This window comes from Salvelinus fontinalis, unplaced genomic scaffold (genome assembly GCF_029448725.1).
Source record: "Salvelinus fontinalis isolate EN_2023a unplaced genomic scaffold, ASM2944872v1 scaffold_0057, whole genome shotgun sequence".
Lineage (NCBI taxonomy): Eukaryota > Metazoa > Chordata > Actinopteri > Salmoniformes > Salmonidae > Salvelinus > Salvelinus fontinalis.
In genome coordinates this window covers 426363-445729 of record NW_026600266.1, presented here as the reverse complement: position 1 = coordinate 445729, position 19367 = coordinate 426363, and the positions used below count along the sequence as shown (strand labels likewise).

The 19367-nt window shown below is 47.0% G+C and overlaps 1 pseudogene; it reads right to left on the bottom strand.

The window, feature by feature from the left end:
- Positions 1–795: 795 nt before the first annotated feature.
- Positions 796–13770, bottom strand: LOC129842639 (radical S-adenosyl methionine domain-containing protein 1, mitochondrial-like; annotated as a pseudogene).
- Between the last annotated feature and the right edge of the window lie 5597 nt (positions 13771–19367).

The window sequence follows — 19367 nt, the reverse complement described above, 5'->3', positions numbered from 1 at the left end:
GTCACCCACTCTCACTCTGTCAGGTGACCCAGCCCCCTGCTCACGCTACATCTTCTCACGCTATGATGATGAGGAAGCAGAGATCCATTAGAGGGACTTTGACAATAACAGTGGTTCACTACAGCGCTGATGACAGATAACTAGATAAGCGTGGAGAAACTGGAGTCTGTGGCACGCTAACCTTTTATTTAACTGCTGCTTTTGGTAACTGCTTGTCGTGTGTGTGTGTGTGTGTGTGTGTGTGTGTGTGTGTGTGTGTGTGTGTGTGTGTGTGTGTGTGTGTGTGTGTGTGTGTGTGTGTGTGTGTGTGTGTGTGTGTGTGTGTGTGTGAGAGAGAGATTACCTCTACTACATTGAAGGGGTACAGAATGATTTGTTCATAGAGGACATGGTGTGGAGAACCTTTCCTGAGTCCCGGCAGCATCCTGTTCAACTGTAAATATCCTGTACAGATCTTTATCAGCATCTCAGGCCCATCTAACCCGTCACTGATCACAACATGGTGACTGTAGTTTAGTGTCATCTTACTGCAGCTAATCTACTTCATCAGTGGAGATGGTAGATCAGACCCGTATCTACAGTTCATAGTGGCTCTCTGGGTCAGTCTCCGGGTCAGTCTCCGGGGTCAGTCTCCGGGGTCAGTCTCCGGGGTCAGTCTCCGGGTCAGTCGCCGGGTCAGTCTCCGGGTCAGTCGCCGGGTCAGTCTCCGGGTCAGTCGCCGGGTCAGCCTCCGGGTCAGCCTCCGGGTCAGTCGCCGGGTCAGTCTCCGGGTCAGTCTCCGGGTCAGTCTCCGGGTCAGCCAGGCTTGTAGCCCCTCTGTCCTCTATCTCTCTGGTCTCCTATGGTGGCCCCCTGGCCTGCTGCTCCTGGAGCCCCTGGGTGATGTAGGCCTCCAGCAGCAGCAGCAGGGTGGGTAACATGCTGTCCAGTAAGGCCAGGCCCTGCCACGAGCACCGCAGACCCCTACACACAAGACAAAAGGGGTTGTCAGTGTTTCCCAAACTCAGTCCCGGGACCCAAGGGGAGCACGTTTTGGGTTTTGCCCCTACCACTACACAGCTGATTCAAATAGACTCATACAGACACAGAGATACAACTACTGGGTCCCACTTTAAACAAACCACAAGTTATAAGGCTTGTCTGTTGAAGGTCTGGGTTACCTGTCATCCAGGATTAGAAGACCTGTCTGTTGAAGGTCTGGGTTACCTGTCATCCAGGATTAGAAGGCCTGTCTGTTGAAGGTCTGGGTTACCTGTCATCCAGGATTAGAAGACCTGTCTGTTGAAGGTCTGGGTTACCTGTCATCCAGGATTTGAAGACCTGTCTGTTGAAGATCTGGGTTACCTGTCATCCAGGATTAGAAGACCTGTCTGTTGAAGGTCTGGGTTACCTGTCATCCAGGATTAGAAGGCCTGTCTGTTGAAGGTCTGGGTTACCTGTCATCCAGGATTAGAAGGCCTGTCTGTTGAAGGTCTGGGTTACCTGTCATCCAGGATTAGAAGACCTGTCTGTTGAAGGTCTGGGTTACCTGTCATCCAGGATTAGAAGGCCTGTCTGTTGAAGGTCTGGGTTACCTGTCATCCAGGATTAGAAGACCTGTCTGTTGAAGGTCTGGGTTACCTGTCATCCAGGATTTGAAGACCTGTCTGTTGAAGATCTGGGTTACCTGTCATCCAGGATTAGAAGGCCTGTCTGTTGAAGGTCTGGGTTAGCTGTCATCCAGGATTAGAAGGCCTGTCTGTTGAAGGTCTGGGTTACCTGTCATTCAGGATTAGAAGGCCTGTCTGTTGAAGGTCTGGGTTACCTGTCATCCAGGATTAGAAGACCTGTCTGTTGAAGGTCTGGGTTACCTGTCATCCAGGATTAGAAGAACTGTCTGTTGAAGGTCTGGGTTACCTGTCATCCAGGATTAGAAGACCTGTCTGTTGAAGGTCTGGGTTACCTGTCATCCAGGATTAGAAGGCCTGTCTGTTGAAGGTCTGGGTTACCTGTCATCCAGGATTAGAAGGCCTGTCTGTTGAAGGTCTGGGTTACCTGTCATCCAGGATTAGAAGGCCTGTCTGTTGAAGGTCTGGGTTACCTGTCATCCAGGATTAGAAGACCTGTCTGTTGAAGGTCTGGGTTACCTGTCATCCAGGATTAGAAGGCCTGTCTGTTGAAGGTCTGGGTTACCTGTCATCCAGGATTAGAAGGCCTGTCTGTTGAAGGTCTGGGTTACCTGTCATCCAGGATTAGAAGGTCTGTCTGTTGAAGGTCTGGGTTACCTGTCATCCAGGATTAGAAGGCCTGTCTGTTGAAGGTCTGGGTTACCCGTCATCCAGGATTAGAAGGCCTGTCTGTTGAAGGTCTGGGTTACCTGTCATCCAGGATTAGAAGACCTGTCTGTTGAAGGTCTGGGTTACCTGTCATCCAGGATAAGAAGACCTGTCTGTTGAAGGTCTGGGTTACCTGTCATCCAGGATTAGAAGGCCTGTCTGTTGAAGGTCTGGGTTACCTGTCATCCAGGATTAGAAGGCCTGTCTGTTGAAGGGCTGGGTTACCTGTCATCCAGGATTAGAAGGCCTGTCTGTTGAAGATCTTGTACTTCAGAGGATGAGCTGAGAATCTGGTGTAGATCTGCCCTGGGACTGAACAACTGCCAATGCTGCCACAGAAATAGCACGAATCAGAAACATAAAGACCGATGTAGACAGGAAGTAAGGTGAATCAGAGACATAAAGACAGATGTAGACAGGAAGTAAGGTGAATCAGAGACATAAAGACAGATGTAGACAGGAAGTAAGGTGAACCAGAGACATAAAGACCGATGTAGACAGGAAGTAAGGTGAACCAGAGACATAAAGACCGATGTAGACAGGAAGTAAGGTGAATCAGAGACATAAAGACCGATGTAGACAGGAAGTAAGGTGAATCAGAGACATAAAGACAGATGTAGACAGGAAGTAAGGTGAATCAGAGACATAAAGACAGATGTAGACAGGAAGTAAGGTGAATCAGAGACATAAAGACAGATGTAGACAGGAAGTAAGGTGAATCAGAGACATAAAGACAGATGTAGACAGGAAGTAAGGTCAATCAGAGACATAAAGACAGATGTAGACAGGAAGTAAGGTGAACCAGAGACATAAAGACAGATGTAGACAGGAAGTAAGGTGAACCAGAGACATAAAGACCGATGTAGACAGGAAGTAAGGTGAACCAGAGACATAAAGACCGATGTAGACAGGAAGTAAGGTGAATCAGAGACATAAAGACCGATGTAGACAGGAAGTAAGGTGAATCAGAGACATAAAGACAGATGTAGACAGGAAGTAAGGTGAATCAGAGACATAAAGACAGATGTAGACAGGAAGTAAGGTGAATCAGAGACATAAAACAGATGTAGACAGGAAGTAAGGTGAATCAGAGACATAAAGACAGAAAGTAAGGTGAATCAGAAACATAAAGACAGATGTAGACAGGAAGTAAGGTGAATCAGAGACATAAAGACAGATGTAGACAGGAAGTAAGGTGAACCAGAGACATAAAGACAGATGTAGACAGGAAGTAAGGTGGACCAGAGACATAAAGACAGAAAGTAAGGTGAATCAGAGACATAAAGACAGATGTAGACAGGAAGTAAGGTGAATCAGAGACATAAAGACAGATGTAGACAGGAAGTAAGGTGAATCAGAGACATAAAGACAGATGTAGACAGGAAGTAAGGTGAACCAGAGACATAAAGACCGATGTAGACAGGAAGTAAGGTGAATCAGAGACATAAAGACCGATGTAGACAGGAAGTAAGGTGAATCAGAACAATTGTGTGGAACATACAAATACTGAACACAACATCAGGTTAAAACATGCTTTTATCACTGATGGCCCCTATTGATGCAGACAATGAATCTAGAAACAACTGAAACCTCCTCTTGGTATAGCATATACTGTGTATATATATACTGTATAGTATGTGGACAGACTATGTAAACATAATCTGACCAAATTATGTGAGACTTTTGGTTCTGGGTTAACCGAGATTACCTGGTGAGTGATGTCATCAGTATTCTGGGTTAGCCTAGATTACCTGGTGAGTGATGCCGTCGGTATTCTGGGTTAACCTAGATTACCTGGTGAGTGACGCGGTCAGTATTCTGGGTTAACCTAGATTACCTGGTGAGTGATGCGGTCAGTATTCTGGGTTAACCTAGATTACCTGGTGAGTGATGCGGTCAGTATTCTGGGTTAACCGAGATTACCTGGTGAGTGATGCCGTCAGTATTCTGGGTTAGCCTAGATTACCTGGTGAGAGATCCCATCAGTATTCTGGGAGCCTAGATTACCTGGTGAGAGATGCCGTCAGTAATCTGGGTTAACCTAGATTACCTGGTGAGAGATGCCGTCAGTATTCTGGGTTAACCGAGATTACCTGGTGAGTGATGCGGTCAGTATTCTGGGTTAACCTAGATTACCTGGTGAGTGATGCCGTCAGTATTCTGGGTTAACCTAGATTACCTGGTGAGTGATACCGTCAGTATTCTGGGTTAACCTAGATTACCTGGTGAGTGATGCGGTCAGTATTCTGGGTTAGCCTAGATTACCTGGTGAGTGATGCCGTCAATCAAACGCAGTCCCATGACCAACACTTCCTCCAATCTGCAATCAGATGAATAAAGGTAACAAGTTGCTACAGTATATTATCTGCCATGCTGTGAGAAAGGAAGCCTTGTCCGAGTCAGAATGGCCCATTGGGCAGGACTTCCTGTTTCTGTAGCGTGAGCGCTTGATGTACAAATACAACCCCTGAATAGAATCCCATGCTATGAGTGAGTCTGGAGTATTATTAGAAGTAGCTCATTAACGTGCAGCACCGTGTGAACAGTATTATTAGAAGTAGGTCATTAACGTGCAGCACCGTGTGAACCCTGCAGGTGAACAGTATTATTAGAAGTAGATCTTTAACGTGCAGCACCGTGTGAACCCTGCAGGTGAACAGTATTATTAGAAGTAGATCATTAACGTGCAGCACCGTGTGAACAGTATTATTAGAAGTAGGTCATTAACGTGCAGCACCGTGTGAACCCTGCATGTGAACAGTATTATTAGAAGTAGATCATTAACGTGCAGCACCGTGTGAACAGTATTATTAGAAGTAGGTCATTAACGTGCAGCACCGTGTGAACCCTGCAGGTGAACAGTATTATTAGAAGTAGATCATTAACGTGCAGCACCGTGTGAACCCTGCAGGTGAACAGTATTATTAGAAGTAGATCATTAACGTGCAGCACCGTGTGAACCCTGCAGGTGAACAGTATTATTAGTAAAAGATCATTAACGTGCAGCACCGTGTGAACAGTATTATTAGAAGTAGGTCATTAACGTGCAGCACCGTGTGAACCCTGCAGGTGAACAGTATTATTAGAAGTAGGTCATTAACGTGCAGCACCGTGTGAACCCTGCAGGTGAACAGTATTATTAGAAGTAGATCATTAACGTGCAGCACCGTGTGAACAGTATTATTAGAAGTAGATCATTAACGTGGAGCACCGTGTGAACAGTATTATTAGAAGTAGATCATTAACGTGCAGCATCGTGTGAACCCTGCAAGTGAACAGTATTATTAGAAGTAGATCATTAACGTGCAGCACCGTGTGAACCCTGCAGGTGAACAGTATTATTAGAAGTAGATCATTAACGTGCAGCACCGTGTGAACCCTGCAGGTGAACAGTATTATTAGAAGTAGGTCATTAACGTGCAGCACCATGTGAACCCTGCAGGTGAACAGTATTATTAGAAGTAGATCATTAATGTGCAGCACCGTGTGAACAGTATTATTAGAAGTAGATCATTAACGTGCAGCACCGTGTGAACAGTATTATTAGTAGTAGGTCATTAACGTGCAGCACCGTGTGAACAGTATTATTAGAAGTAGATCATTAATGTGCAGCACCGTGTGAACAGTATTATTAGAAGTAGATCATTAACGTGCAGCACCGTGTGAACAGTATTATTAGTAGTAGGTCATTAACGTGCAGCACCGTGTGAACAGTATTATTAGTAGTAGATCATTAACGTGCAGCACCGTGTGAACCCTGCAGGTGAACAGTCTGAAGAGCAGTAGACAGTAGATCAGCTGACTCAGTCAACCAGTCTGTCCATGCCCTCTACTGGCTGATACGGGGAGTGCACTTACTGATTTTTTAAGCGTTATGAAATGTGATAGTTTGTTATTCCCGATCTACAGTGATGAGAGCCTTATCGCGATGACGTGGCACGACACGATTTTCTGTTTGCACAGACGGACCACTTAGAAGTCAAATCATGGTGAAAATAGTTATCTTACCCACTCAGAGATCATAGATTATTAACAAATTGACAGGAATTTCATTCTGGAGTGGATTATCCCTTTAATGAGCAGCACGGTGTGAATTCTGCAGGTAAACAGCCTGAAGCGGAAAGTAGTTGACTCACAGTCCCAGGTAAGTGAGGGGTATCCTGCGTCGAGTCCCGTGACCCCTCTGCTGCACCTCTCTCAACCAGACATCAGGCTCCAGAGTCTGGGTACGGGCCTCTCGACACACATCCCCCTCTCCATGGGGGACGAAGCGACCATGGGCACCTGGTAGACAGAAGAGTCCCTCTTCAAATAAACAACCACAGATGAAGGCTTTATAGAGCATTCATAAAGTCTTTATAGAGCATTCATTACGGTGTTATAGAGCATTCACTAAGGTGTTATAGAGCATTCATAAAGTCTTTATAGAGCATTCATTACGATGTTATAGAGCATTCATAAAGTATTTATAGAGCATTCATAATGCTGTTATAGAGCATTCATTACGGTATTATAGAGCATTCATTAAGTCTTTATAGAGCATTCATTACGATGTTATAGAGCATTCATAAAGTCTTTATAGAGCATTCATAATGCTGTTATAGAGCATTCATTACGGTATTATAGAGCATTCATTAAGTCTTTATAGAGCATTCATAACGGTGTTATAGAGCATTCATTAAGTCTTTATAGAGCATTCATTAAGTCTTTATAGAGCATTCATTAAGTCTTTATAGAGCATTCATAAAGTCTTTATAGAGCATTCATTACGGTATTATAGAGCATTCATAAAGTCTTTATAGAGCATTCATTAAGTCTTTATAGAGCATTCATTGCGGTATTATAGAGCATTCATTACGGTATTATAGAGAATTCATTAAGTCTTTATAGAGCATTCATAAAGCACTATTAACTCACCTGGGCCCACTCCAAGATACTGACTGGCCTTCCAGTAGCTCATATTGTGTTGGCTGATGGCACCCTTCAAAACAAACAGAAAATACACAAGGTATATTACAGATGTGTGCTGACTGTAGCAGGTAATATTCATATTCAATAGTTACCACAACCAATACAGCACAGAGAATAGCCTGGTGTTTCTACAGCAGGGTTTTCTACTAAAGGTGTTTCTACTGCAGGGTTTTCTACTAAATGTATTTCTTCAGCAGGGTTTTCTACTAAAGGTGTTTCTTCAGCAGGGTTTTCTGCTAAATGTATTTCTACAGCAGGGTTTTCTACTAAATGTATTTCTACAGCAGGGTTTTCTACTAAAGGTGTTTCTTCAGCAGGGTTTTCTGCTAAATGTATTTCTACAGCAGGGTTTTCTACTAAAGCTGTTTCTTCAGCAGGGTTTTCTGCTAAATGTATTTCTACAGCAGGGTTTTCTACTAAATGTATTTCTACAGCAGGGTTTTCTACTAAAGGTATTTCTACAGCAGGGTTTTCTACTAAAGGTGTTTATACTGCAGGGTTTTCTGCTAAATGTATTTCTACAGCAGGGTTTTCTACTAAAAGTATTTCTACTGTAGCACAGTGGTAGGACAGACAGACAGACAGACACACACACACACACACACACACACACACACACACACACACACACACACACACACACGCACGCACGCACACACACAGAGAAAGAGAGTAGAACTTACATTTCTTGCAAAGTTGGACACCTCATACTGCAGATAGCCTCTCTTCTGAAGAATCCTCCTGGCAGATTCATACATGACAGCTGTGATGTCATCACTGGGCACGCTCAGTTGGCCTTTCTGGACCTGTCTGAAGAGCTGTGTGCCTGCAGTTGACATGTTTACATTGGAGTCATTTAGCAGCAGAATCTCTTATCCAGAGTGACTTACAGTCAGGTCATATATTCATTTTGTCACGTTCCTGACCTGTTTTCTGTTAGTTTGTGTATGTGTTAGCTGGTCAGGACGTGAGTTTGGGTGGGCAGTCTATGTTTTCTGTTTCTATGTTGGTTTAAGGGTGACCTGATATGGCTCTCAATTAGAGGCAGGTGGTTTTCATTTCCTCTGATTGAGAGTCATATTAAGGTAGGTGTTTTCACACTGTTTGTTTGTGGGTGGTTGTCTCCTGTGTCTGTATGTATGTTTGTGCCACACGGGACTGTAGCGTTGGTTTGTAGTCGTGTACCTGTTCGTGCGTTCTTCAAGTTATATGTAAGTTCGTGTCCAGGTCTGTTTCCATCGTTTATTTGTTTTGTAGTTTATTCAAGTATAGTTCGTTTTCTGTCTACGTCGTGTTTGTTGTTTTGTCGTGTCTCAAATAAATCATGTCATCATACCTCGCTGCACATTGGTCTTCAGATCCCTCTCTCCTCTCCTCGTCTGAGGAGGAGGAGGATTTAGAGTATCGTTACAGAACCACCCACCAAATTACCAGAACCAAGCAGCGGGGAAAAGGGCAGCGAAAGCAACCACAGAAATCCCAGGACTTGTGGACTTGGGAGGAAGAGTTGAATGGAGAAGGACCCTGGGCACAGGCTGGGGAGTATCGCCGCCCCAAAGCTGAGCTGGAGGAAGCGAAAGCTGAGCGGCGGCGATATGAGGAGGCAGCACGACAGCGGGACAGGTACGAGAGGCAACCCCAGAAATTTTTTGGGGGGGGGCTAGAGAGGAGTGTGGCTAAGCCAGGTAGCAGACCTGAGCGCACTCCTCGTGCTTATTATAAGCAACGCGTCACTGGTCAGGCACCGTGTTATGCGGTTAAGCGCACGGTGTCGCCAGTGCGTGCCCATAGCCTGGTGCGCTATAGGGCAGCCCCCCGAAAGTGTCAAGTGAGTGTGGGCATCCAGCCGGGGCGTATTGTGCCTGCTCAGCGCGTCTGGTCTCCGGTACGCAGTTTCGGTCCAGGGTATCCTGCGCCGGCTCTGCGTGCTGTGTCTCCGGGGCGCTGGGAGGGTGCAGTGCGTCCTATGCCTACGCTCCGCTCGTACCGGGCAAATGTGGGAGTGGAGCCTAAGGGAGAGGTGCGCGTAGTAGGCACTAGATCTCCAGTGCTCATCCACAGCCCGGTTCAACCTGTGCCTGCACTCTGGAGGGTACGGGCTGGAGTAGTATGCCAGCCTGGGGGAGTGGTGCCAAGGCTGCGCACCAGAGCTCCAGTGCTCCTCCACAGCCCGGTCCTTCAGGTGCCTTTTAACATCAAGCCTCCTGTAGGTCTCTCCAGCCTGGTGGGTCCTGTGGCAGCCCCACGCACCAGGCTGTCTCTCCGTCTCCTCCCTACAGGTGTGCCCGTCTTCCCAGCGGTGCCTGAACTGCCCGTCTGCCCAGCAGCGCCTGAACTGCCCGTCTGCCCAGCGGCGCCTGAACTGCCCGTCTGCCCAGCGGCGCCTGAACTGCCCGTCTGCCCAGCGGCGCCTGAACTGCCCGTCTGCCCAGCGGCGCCTGAACTGCCCGTCTGCCCAGCGGCGCCTGAACTGCCCGTCTGCCAAATGGCACCTGAACTGCCCGTCTGCCATGAGCCTGCAAAGCTGCCCGTCTGCCATGAGCCTGCAAAGCCGCCCGTCTGCCAAGAGCCTACAGAGCCGCCCGTCTGCCAAGAGCCTACAGAGCCGTCAGCCAGACAGGAGCCGCCAGAGCCTTCCGCCAGACCGGAGCCGCCAGAGCCTTCCGCCAGACCGGAGCCGCCAGAGCCTTCCGCCAGACCGGATCAGCCAGAGCCTTCCGCCAGACCGGATCAGCCAGAGCCTTCCGCCAGACCGGATCAGCCAGAGCCTTCCGCCAGACCGGATCAGCCAGAGCCTTCCGCCAGACCGGATCAGCCAGAGCCTTCCGCCAGACCGGATCAGCCAGAGCCTTCCGTCAGACCGGATCAGCCTTCAGAGCCGTCCAGCCAGGACCAGCCTTCAGAGCCGTCCAGCCAGGACCAGCCAGAGCCGTCAGCGAGCCATGACCAGCCAGAGCCGTCATCCAGCCAGGATCCGCCAGAGCCAGCCAGCCAGGATCTGCCAGAGTTTATCAGCCGGGACCTGCCCCTTGTCCCGGTGTTGCCCCTTGTCCCGGTGTTGTCCCTCAGTCCGGAGCTGCCGTCCCTCAGTCCGGGGCGGCCACTAAATCCAGCGGGACCCATGTCTAGGGTTCCCAGTCCAAGGTCGGTGGCGAGGGTCGCCACCTTGAGGAAGACACAGAAGTGGGGATTTATTATGGTGGGATTGGGACAGCGTCCGGAGCCGGAGCCACCACCGTGGTCAGATGCCCACCCAGACCCTCCCCTAGACTTTTGGTGGTGCGTTCGGAGTACGCACCTTGAGGGGGGGGGTTATGTCACGTTCCTGACCTGTTTTCTGTTAGTTTGTGTATGTGTTAGCTGGTCAGGACGTGAGTTTGGGTGGGCAGTCTATGTTTTCTGTTTCTATGTTGGTTTAAGGGTGACCTGATATGGCTCTCAATTAGAGGCAGGTGGTTTTCATTTCCTCTGATTGAGAGTCATATTAAGGTAGGTGTTTTCACACTGTTTGTTTGTGGGTGGTTGTCTCCTGTGTCTGTATGTATGTTTGTGCCACACGGGACTGTAGCGTTGGTTTGTAGTCGTGTACCTGTTCGTGCGTTCTTCAAGTTATATGTAAGTTCGTGTCCAGGTCTGTTTCCATCGTTTATTTGTTTTGTAGTTTATTCAAGTATAGTTCGTTTTCTGTCTACGTCGTGTTTGTTGTTTTGTCGTGTCTCAAATAAATCATGTCATCATACCTCGCTGCACATTGGTCTTCAGATCCCTCTCTCCTCTCCTCGTCTGAGGAGGAGGAGGATTTAGAGTATCGTTACACATTTGGATACCTATTACCTGTCAATCACTACAGCTACTAACTCAACTACGCTAAGTAAAAACAGCCACATATCACAGTCACTGCAAGTAAAACCTTCAAAATAACTGCAAATTCAGTCTGCTGGGGCGGTGTAGTGGTGGTGTTCCTGCTACTGTCTCTCCTGTAGTCCTCTCCTCCATCTCCCCATCTGTACCTGTCAATTCAACTTCTAAATACCCAAAAAACTATCAGTGTTGGGAAGACATGCCTCTCTCCAGGGTCAGCTGGTACAGGGAGACGTGGTCATCACACACCGACAGCAGCTCATCCAATTCCAACTCCCAGCATGCAACGCTCTGACCAGGACGTCCGAACATGACGTCGACTGACACCCTACCCGGGCAGAGCCTCCGAGCCTCCGCTACGGTCTGCAAAGCATGCTGGGAGTTATGATCTCTCCCCAGAACCTTCAGGTTGTCGTCCCGGAGAGACTGTTGGTTGAAAAGAAGCAGACATATGAGACATGTCTGAACAGTGTCTCCTTCAGCTCCCCGACCAGCTCCACATAGGAAAAGTACAACTGGCTCTCAGAACAAAGCTAGTGATCATTGACTGACTGTTCAGAACAAAGCTAGTGATCAGTGACTGACTGTTCAGAACAAAGCTAGTGATCAGTGACTGACTGTTCAGAACAAAGCTAGTGATCAGTGACTGACTGTTCAGAACAAAGCTAGTGATCAGTGACTGACTGTTCAGAACAAAGCTAGTGATCAGTGACTGACTGTTCAGAACAAAGCTAGTGATCATTGACTGACTGTTCAGAACATAGCTAGTGATCAGTGACTGACTGTTCAGAACAAAGCTAGTGATCAGTGACTGACTGTTCAGAACAAAGCTAGTGATCGGTGACTGACTGTTCAGAACAAAGCTAGTGATCGGTGACTGACTGTTCAGAACAAAGCTAGTGATCATTGACTGACTGTTCAGAACAAAGCTAGTGATCATTGACTGACTGTGTTGCATCGCACTCTTATCCTCCAGGGACTCCTCTCCTCTCTTATGGCAAAGGGTTGCTAGTCTCCACCTAACCGTTCCCATTACTCTTATAGCCCAGGGGATGTACAGTAGGAGGACGTAATTCAATATTTCTGAGAATGATTTCTGGAAATCTACTATGTGCAACTGACTGAACACCAGCCTTAATCTCACCTGCACCCCGATGGAAAAACGGTTGACACCAGCATGGAGGAAGTCCTCCAACTTAGAGCTTCCTACGGGGGTGGGGTTGACCTCCAGAGTGACCTCCGCCTCCTCTGATAGTCCAGCGTGCCTGGCAACCGTCTCTAGGACTGCAGCGATAGTGGAGGGGCGGGCCAGGCTAGGAGTCCCACCTCCAAAAAACACAGAGGTGATCCTGAAGATGAGAGAGAGAGAGAGCCAGAGAGAGGGAGAGAGCGTGAGAGAGAGAGGGGGAGACAGAGAGAGAGACAGAGAGAGAGAGTTAGAGAGAGACATGGAGAGAGAGAGAGAGAGAGAGAGACAGGGAGAGGGAGAGAGAGACAGGGAGACAGAGAGAGAGAGAGACAGGGAGACAGAAAGAGAGACATTGAGAGAGAGAGAGAGAGAGTTAGATGTTAAAATAGAAAGAAGAAAAAATGCTCAGACTACTGTGCTTGGAGTTGAACTCCAGGAGGAGGGGGAGCAGCCTGAGTGAGTCTGAGTGAGCCCCCTATTCCCTCCATAGTCAGCCTCAGGCACGCTGGAAATAGTGCACTTTTTAGGGAACAGGGTGGCATTTCAGATGCTCCCATGGAGACACTAAAGCTAAAGGCGATGGCCCACAGAGGAGGGTTGAATTTAGACAGTAAACCTACCGGGACACCTGGCTGAGCTTTAGTAAGGTCTCCGTCTCCCGCTGGAGACACTCCAACATGACGTCCTGGTTGTCAGAGCGAGGAATGTACTTGTTGAAGTTACAGTAGGAGCATCTCTTCAGACAGTAAGGCCACTATGAACAAGAGAGGATCAGGGTTAGTTACAGTAGACAGAGGAGGCTGGTGGATGAGCTATAGGAGGACAGGCTCATTGTAATGGCTGGAGTGGACTTCCCATGTGTTTGGCACCATTCCATTTTTTATTTATTTAACCTTTATTTAACTAGACAAGTCAGTTAATGGTAGAGAGAGAGATGCTCATTGAATATAACGTTAGTAGTCTACTAATACTCACGTGAACATAGAGTGAAGCCTCGGTTGAGAATGGTGGAGAGGAGAAACCGGCTAACGTGGAAACTGCACCACTCACTTCACTACTGAAACACCGACCCACGCAGACCGCAGGCCCTCGGACAGCTGTTAAAAATGTTCTCAGCATCCTTTCACGCAATATGTGAGCTAATGTCAAACAATCATTTCAAGTTATTGTACTACTGTACAGTAACGTTACCTCGTAAATTGGTTGCCTTTGAACTGTAACACCAACCACGTGCAAGTCAAACTAACCGGTTATTTTAGTAACAATGTAACACCATGTCGATGTATCTATCCGTGATTTACTGCGGGCATAATCGTGAGAATACACAATGTAGCTAAAACGTTACTGTCCATAGACCGTGCAATAGCATGCGATCAACTTCCTACCGCAACACACATCTTGAAACAGGAAGACAACAAACCGATGTCCGTTGTGTAATACCTATGACGACCAGACGTTGGTGCTATTTCGTTTGATTTAAATTTGCCACCTTGCTGTACAGACAGTCTGATGGGCCAGACAATTCATTTTTCCCAGGGCCAGGAGTTGTTCCTGGTAAAGTAGTGGTCGGGAAAAAACTCTTATCATATATTTTGGCCTCCAAAACAGTCAGGCCATTAGTGTAACTTTATATAGAGACATGTGACCACTGAGCACCATATACAGCAGACTAATCTCATCTCTAACCATATTGTGGATCGGGAGATGTCAGATGTCTCCAGGCAACAGGTTGGACATGTAAGAGAAATAGAGCCGTAGCAGGAGTTTGACTATCTAGACGATGTGGACTTGTTCACATGGACCACACATCATGTTTGGAATCTAAGACGACAAGAGCTAAATGGCAGTAGACTATTGGAAATGGAAACATCTGTTTCTATGGAAACAAATGAAAACATCTATTTCTATGGAAACAAATGAAAACATCTATTTCTATGGAAACATCTATTTCTATGGAAACAAATGAAAACATCTATTTCTATGGAAACCAATGAAAACATCTATTTCTATGGAAACAAATCGAAACATCTATTTCTATGGAAACATCTATTTCTATGGAAACAAATCGAAACATCTATTCCTATGGAAACATCTATTTCTATGGAAACAAATGGAAAACATCTATTTCTATGTAAACAAATGGAAACATCTATTTCTATGGAAACAAATGGAAACAATGGAAACAACATATTTCTATTTCCACATACTTTTAGAACACACTGAAGGCACATTGTTGAGATCAGTCTGCCAATCAATAGAGACAGGCCTATCATTTATGACCCTGTTCTTCTCACAGGATCAAACATAGGTCTGCATCACAAATGACACCCTATTCCTAATCAAGTGTACTACTTTTGACCAGGGCCCATTGGGTGCCATTTAGGACAATGGGCCTTGGTCAAAAGTAGTCCACTATATTGGGAATAGGGTAGAATTTATGACTTGTCCATAGGCTATGGCTACAGTAGATAATGAGCTATTGATCTGTCGCTCCTGATGTAGAACTGTCTGCTGTTCTGTTTACTGTTCTGTTAGTCTGGATAACCTGGCTAAATGACTACCGCCCCGTAGCACTCACGTCGGTGGCCATGAAGTGCTTTGAAAGGCTGGTCATGGCTCACATCAACACCATCATGGCGGAAACACTAGACCCACTCCAATTCGCATAACGCTCAAGCAGATCCACAGATGACTCAATCGCACTCCACACTGCCCTTTCCCACCTGGACAAAGGAACACTTATGTGAAGATGCTGTTCATTGACTACAGCTCAGCGTTCAGCACCATAGTGCCCTCAAAGCTCATCACTAAGCTAAGGACCCTGGGACTAAACACCTCCCTCTGCAACTGGATCCTGGACTTCCTGATGGGCCGCCCCCAGGTGGTGAGGGTAGGCAACAACACATCTGCCACACTGATTGTCAACACGGGGGTCCCTAAGGGGTGGGTGCTCAGTCCCCTCCTGTACTCCCTGTTCACCCACAACTGTGTGGCCAAGCACGACTCCAACACCATCATTAAGTTTGCTGATGACACAATGGTGGTAACCTGATCACCGACATCAATGAAACAGCCTGTAGGAAAGGATGTCAGAGACCTGGCCGTGTGGTGCCAGGACAACAACCTCTCCTCAATGTGATCAAGACAAAGGAGATGATCGTGGACTACAGGAAAAGGAGGGCCGAACAGGCCCCCATTGACATTGTGGTAGTGGAGCGGGTCGAGAGTTTCAAGTTCCCTGGTGTCCACATCACCAAAAAACTATCATGATCCAAACACACCACGAAAGTTGTGAAGAGGGCACAACAATGCCTTTTCCCCTTCAGGAGACTGAAAAGATTTGACATGGGTCCCCAGATCTTCAAAAAGTTCTACAGCTGCACCATCGAGAGCATCTTCACCATTTGCATCACCGCCTGGTATGGCAACTGTTCGGCATCTAACCGTAAGGCGCTACAGAGGGTTGTGCGTACGGCCCAGTACATCACTGGGGCCAAGCTTCCTGCCATCCAGGACCTATATACTAGGCGGTGTCAGAGGAAGGCCCAAAAAATGGTCAAAGATTCCAGTCACCCAAGTGGTACCGGAGCGCCAAGTCTAGGTCCAAAAGGCTCCTTAACATCTTCTACCCTCAAGCCATAAGTCTGCTGAATAATGAATTAAATGACCACCCAGACTAGTTGTCTTGATTAGAACTGCCTTGTTGGATTGTTGGTTAAGGGCTTGTAAGTCAGCATTTCATTTTAATTTGATACTGGTACAGTTCAACTGTTTAATCTCTAGTGGAGTTTAATGATCTAAGCTGCTACACTGTTTAACTGAATGACCTCTAGAGGAGTTTACTGATCTAAGCTGTTATACTGTTTAACCTCTAGAGGAGTTTACTGATCTAAGCTGCTACACTGTTTAACCTCTAGAGGAGTTTACTGATCTAAGCTGTTATACTGTTTAACCTCTAGAGGAGTTTACTGATCTAAGCTGCTATACTGTTTAACCTCTAGAGGAGTTTAATGATCTAAGCTGCTATACTGTTTAACCTCTAGAGGAGTTTAATGATCTAAGCTGCTATACTGTTTAACCTCTAGAGGAGTTTACTGATCTAAGCTGTTATACTGTTTAACCTCTAGAGGAGTTTAATGATCTAAGCTGCTATACTGTTTAACCTCTAGAGGAGTTTACTGATCTAAGCTGCTATACTGTTTAACCTCTAGAGGAGTTTACTGATCTAAGCTGCTATACTGTTTAACCTCTAGAGGAGTTTACTGATCTAAGCTGCTATACTGTTTAACCTCTAGAGGAGTTTACTGATCTAAGCTGCTATACTGTTTAACCTCTAGAGGAGTTTACTGATCTAAGCTGCTATACTGTTTAACCTCTAGAGGAGTTTACTGGTCTAAGCTGCTATACTGTTTAACCTCTAGAGGAGTTTACTGATCTAAGCTGTTATACTGTTTAACCTCTAGAGGAGTTTACTGGTCTAAGCTGCTATACTGTTTAACCTCTAGAGGAGTTTACTGGTCTAAGCTGCTATACTGTTTAACCTCTAGAGGAGTTTACTGATCTAAGCTGCTACACTGTATAAAGATGTTATGTACAGTAGGTCACACTTTAAACAAGCAACAACCTGTACAGGCTTCATAGAGCATTCATAAAGGCTTCTTGGAACATTCATAAAGGCCTCATAGAACATTCATAAAGGCTTCGTAGAACATTCATAAAGGCCTCATGGAGCACTCATAAAGCCACTGTGCATCTGTATCTGCAATGCTTGCTCTTTGGGGGTTTAGGCTGGGTATCTGTAAAGCTCTCTAGGGGTTTAGGCTGGGTATCTGTAAAGCTCTCTGGGGGTTTAGGCTGGGTATCTGTAAAGCTCTCTGGGGGTTTAGGCTGGGTATCTGTAAAGCTCTTGGGGGTTTAGGCTGGGTATCTGTAAAGCTCTCTGGGGGTTTAGGCTGGGTATCTGTAAAGCTCTCTGGGGGTTTAGGCTGGGTATCTGTAAAGCTCTCTGGGGGTTTAGGCTGGGTATCTATAAAGCTCTCTGGGGGTTTAGGCTGGGTATCTGTAAAGCTCTCTGGGGGTTTTAGGCTGGGTATCTGTAAAGCTCTTGGGGGTTTAGGCTGGGTATCTGTAAATCTCTCTGGGGGTTTAGGCTGGGTATCTGTAAAGCTCTTGGGGGTTTAGGCTGGGTATCTGTAAAGCTCTCTGGGGGTTTAGGCTGGGCATCTGTAAAGCTCTTGGGGGTTTAGGCAGGGTATCTGTAAAGCTCTCTGGGGGTTTAGGCTGGGTATCTGTAAAGCTCTCTGGGGGTTTAGGCTGGGTATCTGTAAAGCTCTCTGGGGGTTTAGGCTGGGTATCTGTAAAGCTCTTTGGGGGTTTAGCCTGGGTATCTGTAAAGCTCTCTGGGGGTTTAGGCTGGGTATCTGTAAAGCTCTCTGGGGGTTTTAGGCTGGGTATCTGTAAAGCTCTTGGGGGTTTAGGCTGGGTATCTGTAAAGCTCTCTGGGGGTTTAGGCTGGGTATCTGTAAAGCTCTTGGGGGTTTAGGCTGGGTATCTGTAAAGCTCTCTGGGGGTTTAGGCTGGGCATCTGTAAAGCTCTTGGGGGTTTAGGCAGGGTATCTGTAAAGCTCTCTGGGGGTTTTAGGCTGGGTATCTGTAAAGCTCTCTGGGGGTTTAGGCTGGGCATCTGTAAAGCTATTGGGGGTTTAGGCTGGGCATCTGTAAAGCTCTTGGGGGTTTAGGCTGGGTATCTGTAAAGCTCTCTGGGGGTTTAGGCTGGGCATCTGTAAAGCTCTTGGGGGTTTAGGCTGGGTATCTGTAAAGCTGTGTGACAACTGATGATGTAAAAAGGGCTTTAAAAAATGCCTTTGATTCATTGATTGAGCCCTACATAGATTCGTAAGCAAAATCCTACTACGTAAAGGGGTGATAAAATCCTACTACTACTACGTAAATGGTGATACAATTATACTACTACTACGTAAATGGTGATACAATTATACTACTACTACATAAAAAGTGATACAATCATACTACTACGTAAAGTGTGATAAAATCCTACTACTACTACGTAAATGGTGATACAATTATACTACTACTACATAAATGGTGATACAATTAAACTACTACTACATAAAAAGTGATACAATCATACTACTTGTAACAGTCCTATATGTGAAAAACATCGACAACACGAGAGACATCACAGGAGACAATCACCCACCAACAAACAGTGTGAAAACACCTACCTTAATATGGCTCTCAATCAGAGGAAATGAAAACCACCTGCCTCTAATTGAGAGCCATATCAGGTCACCCTTAAACCAACATAGAAACAGAAAACATAGACTGCCCACCCAAACTCACGTCCTGACCAGCTAACACATACACAAACTAACAGAAAACAGGTCAGGAACGTGACATAACCCCCCCCTCAAGGTGCGTACTCCGAACGCACCACCAAAAGTCTAGGGGAGGGTCTGGGTGGGCATCTGACCGAGTGCCAAGAAGCCGGCCCAACGTATCTGGTCTCCAGTACGTCTCCTCGGGCCGGTGTACATGGCACCAGCCTTACAGGTGGTGTCCCCGGTTCGCCTGCATAGCCCAGTGCGGGCTATTCCACCTCGCCGCACTGGCAGAGCTACGGGGTCCATTCAACCTGGTAAGGTTGGGGAGGCTCGGTGCTCAAGAGCACGTGTCCTCCTTCACGGTCCGGTAGACCCGGTGCCACCTCCATGTACCAGTCCTCCGGTGGCAGCCCCCCGTACCAGGCTGTCTCTCCGGGTTCTCTCTCCTGCTGTTTCCTCCTCTCCAGCGCAGCCGGTGCCTAGACCACGCACCAGGCTGTCTCTCCTTCTCCTCCCTACAGAGCTATCCGTCTCCCCAGCGCCATCTGAGCCATCCGTCTTCCCAGCGCCATCTGAGCCATCCGTCTCCCCAGCGCCATCTGAGCCATCCGTCTCCCCAGCGCCATCTGAGCCATCCGTCTCCCCAGCGCCATCTGAGTCATCCGTCTGCCAGGAGCCTGCAAAGCC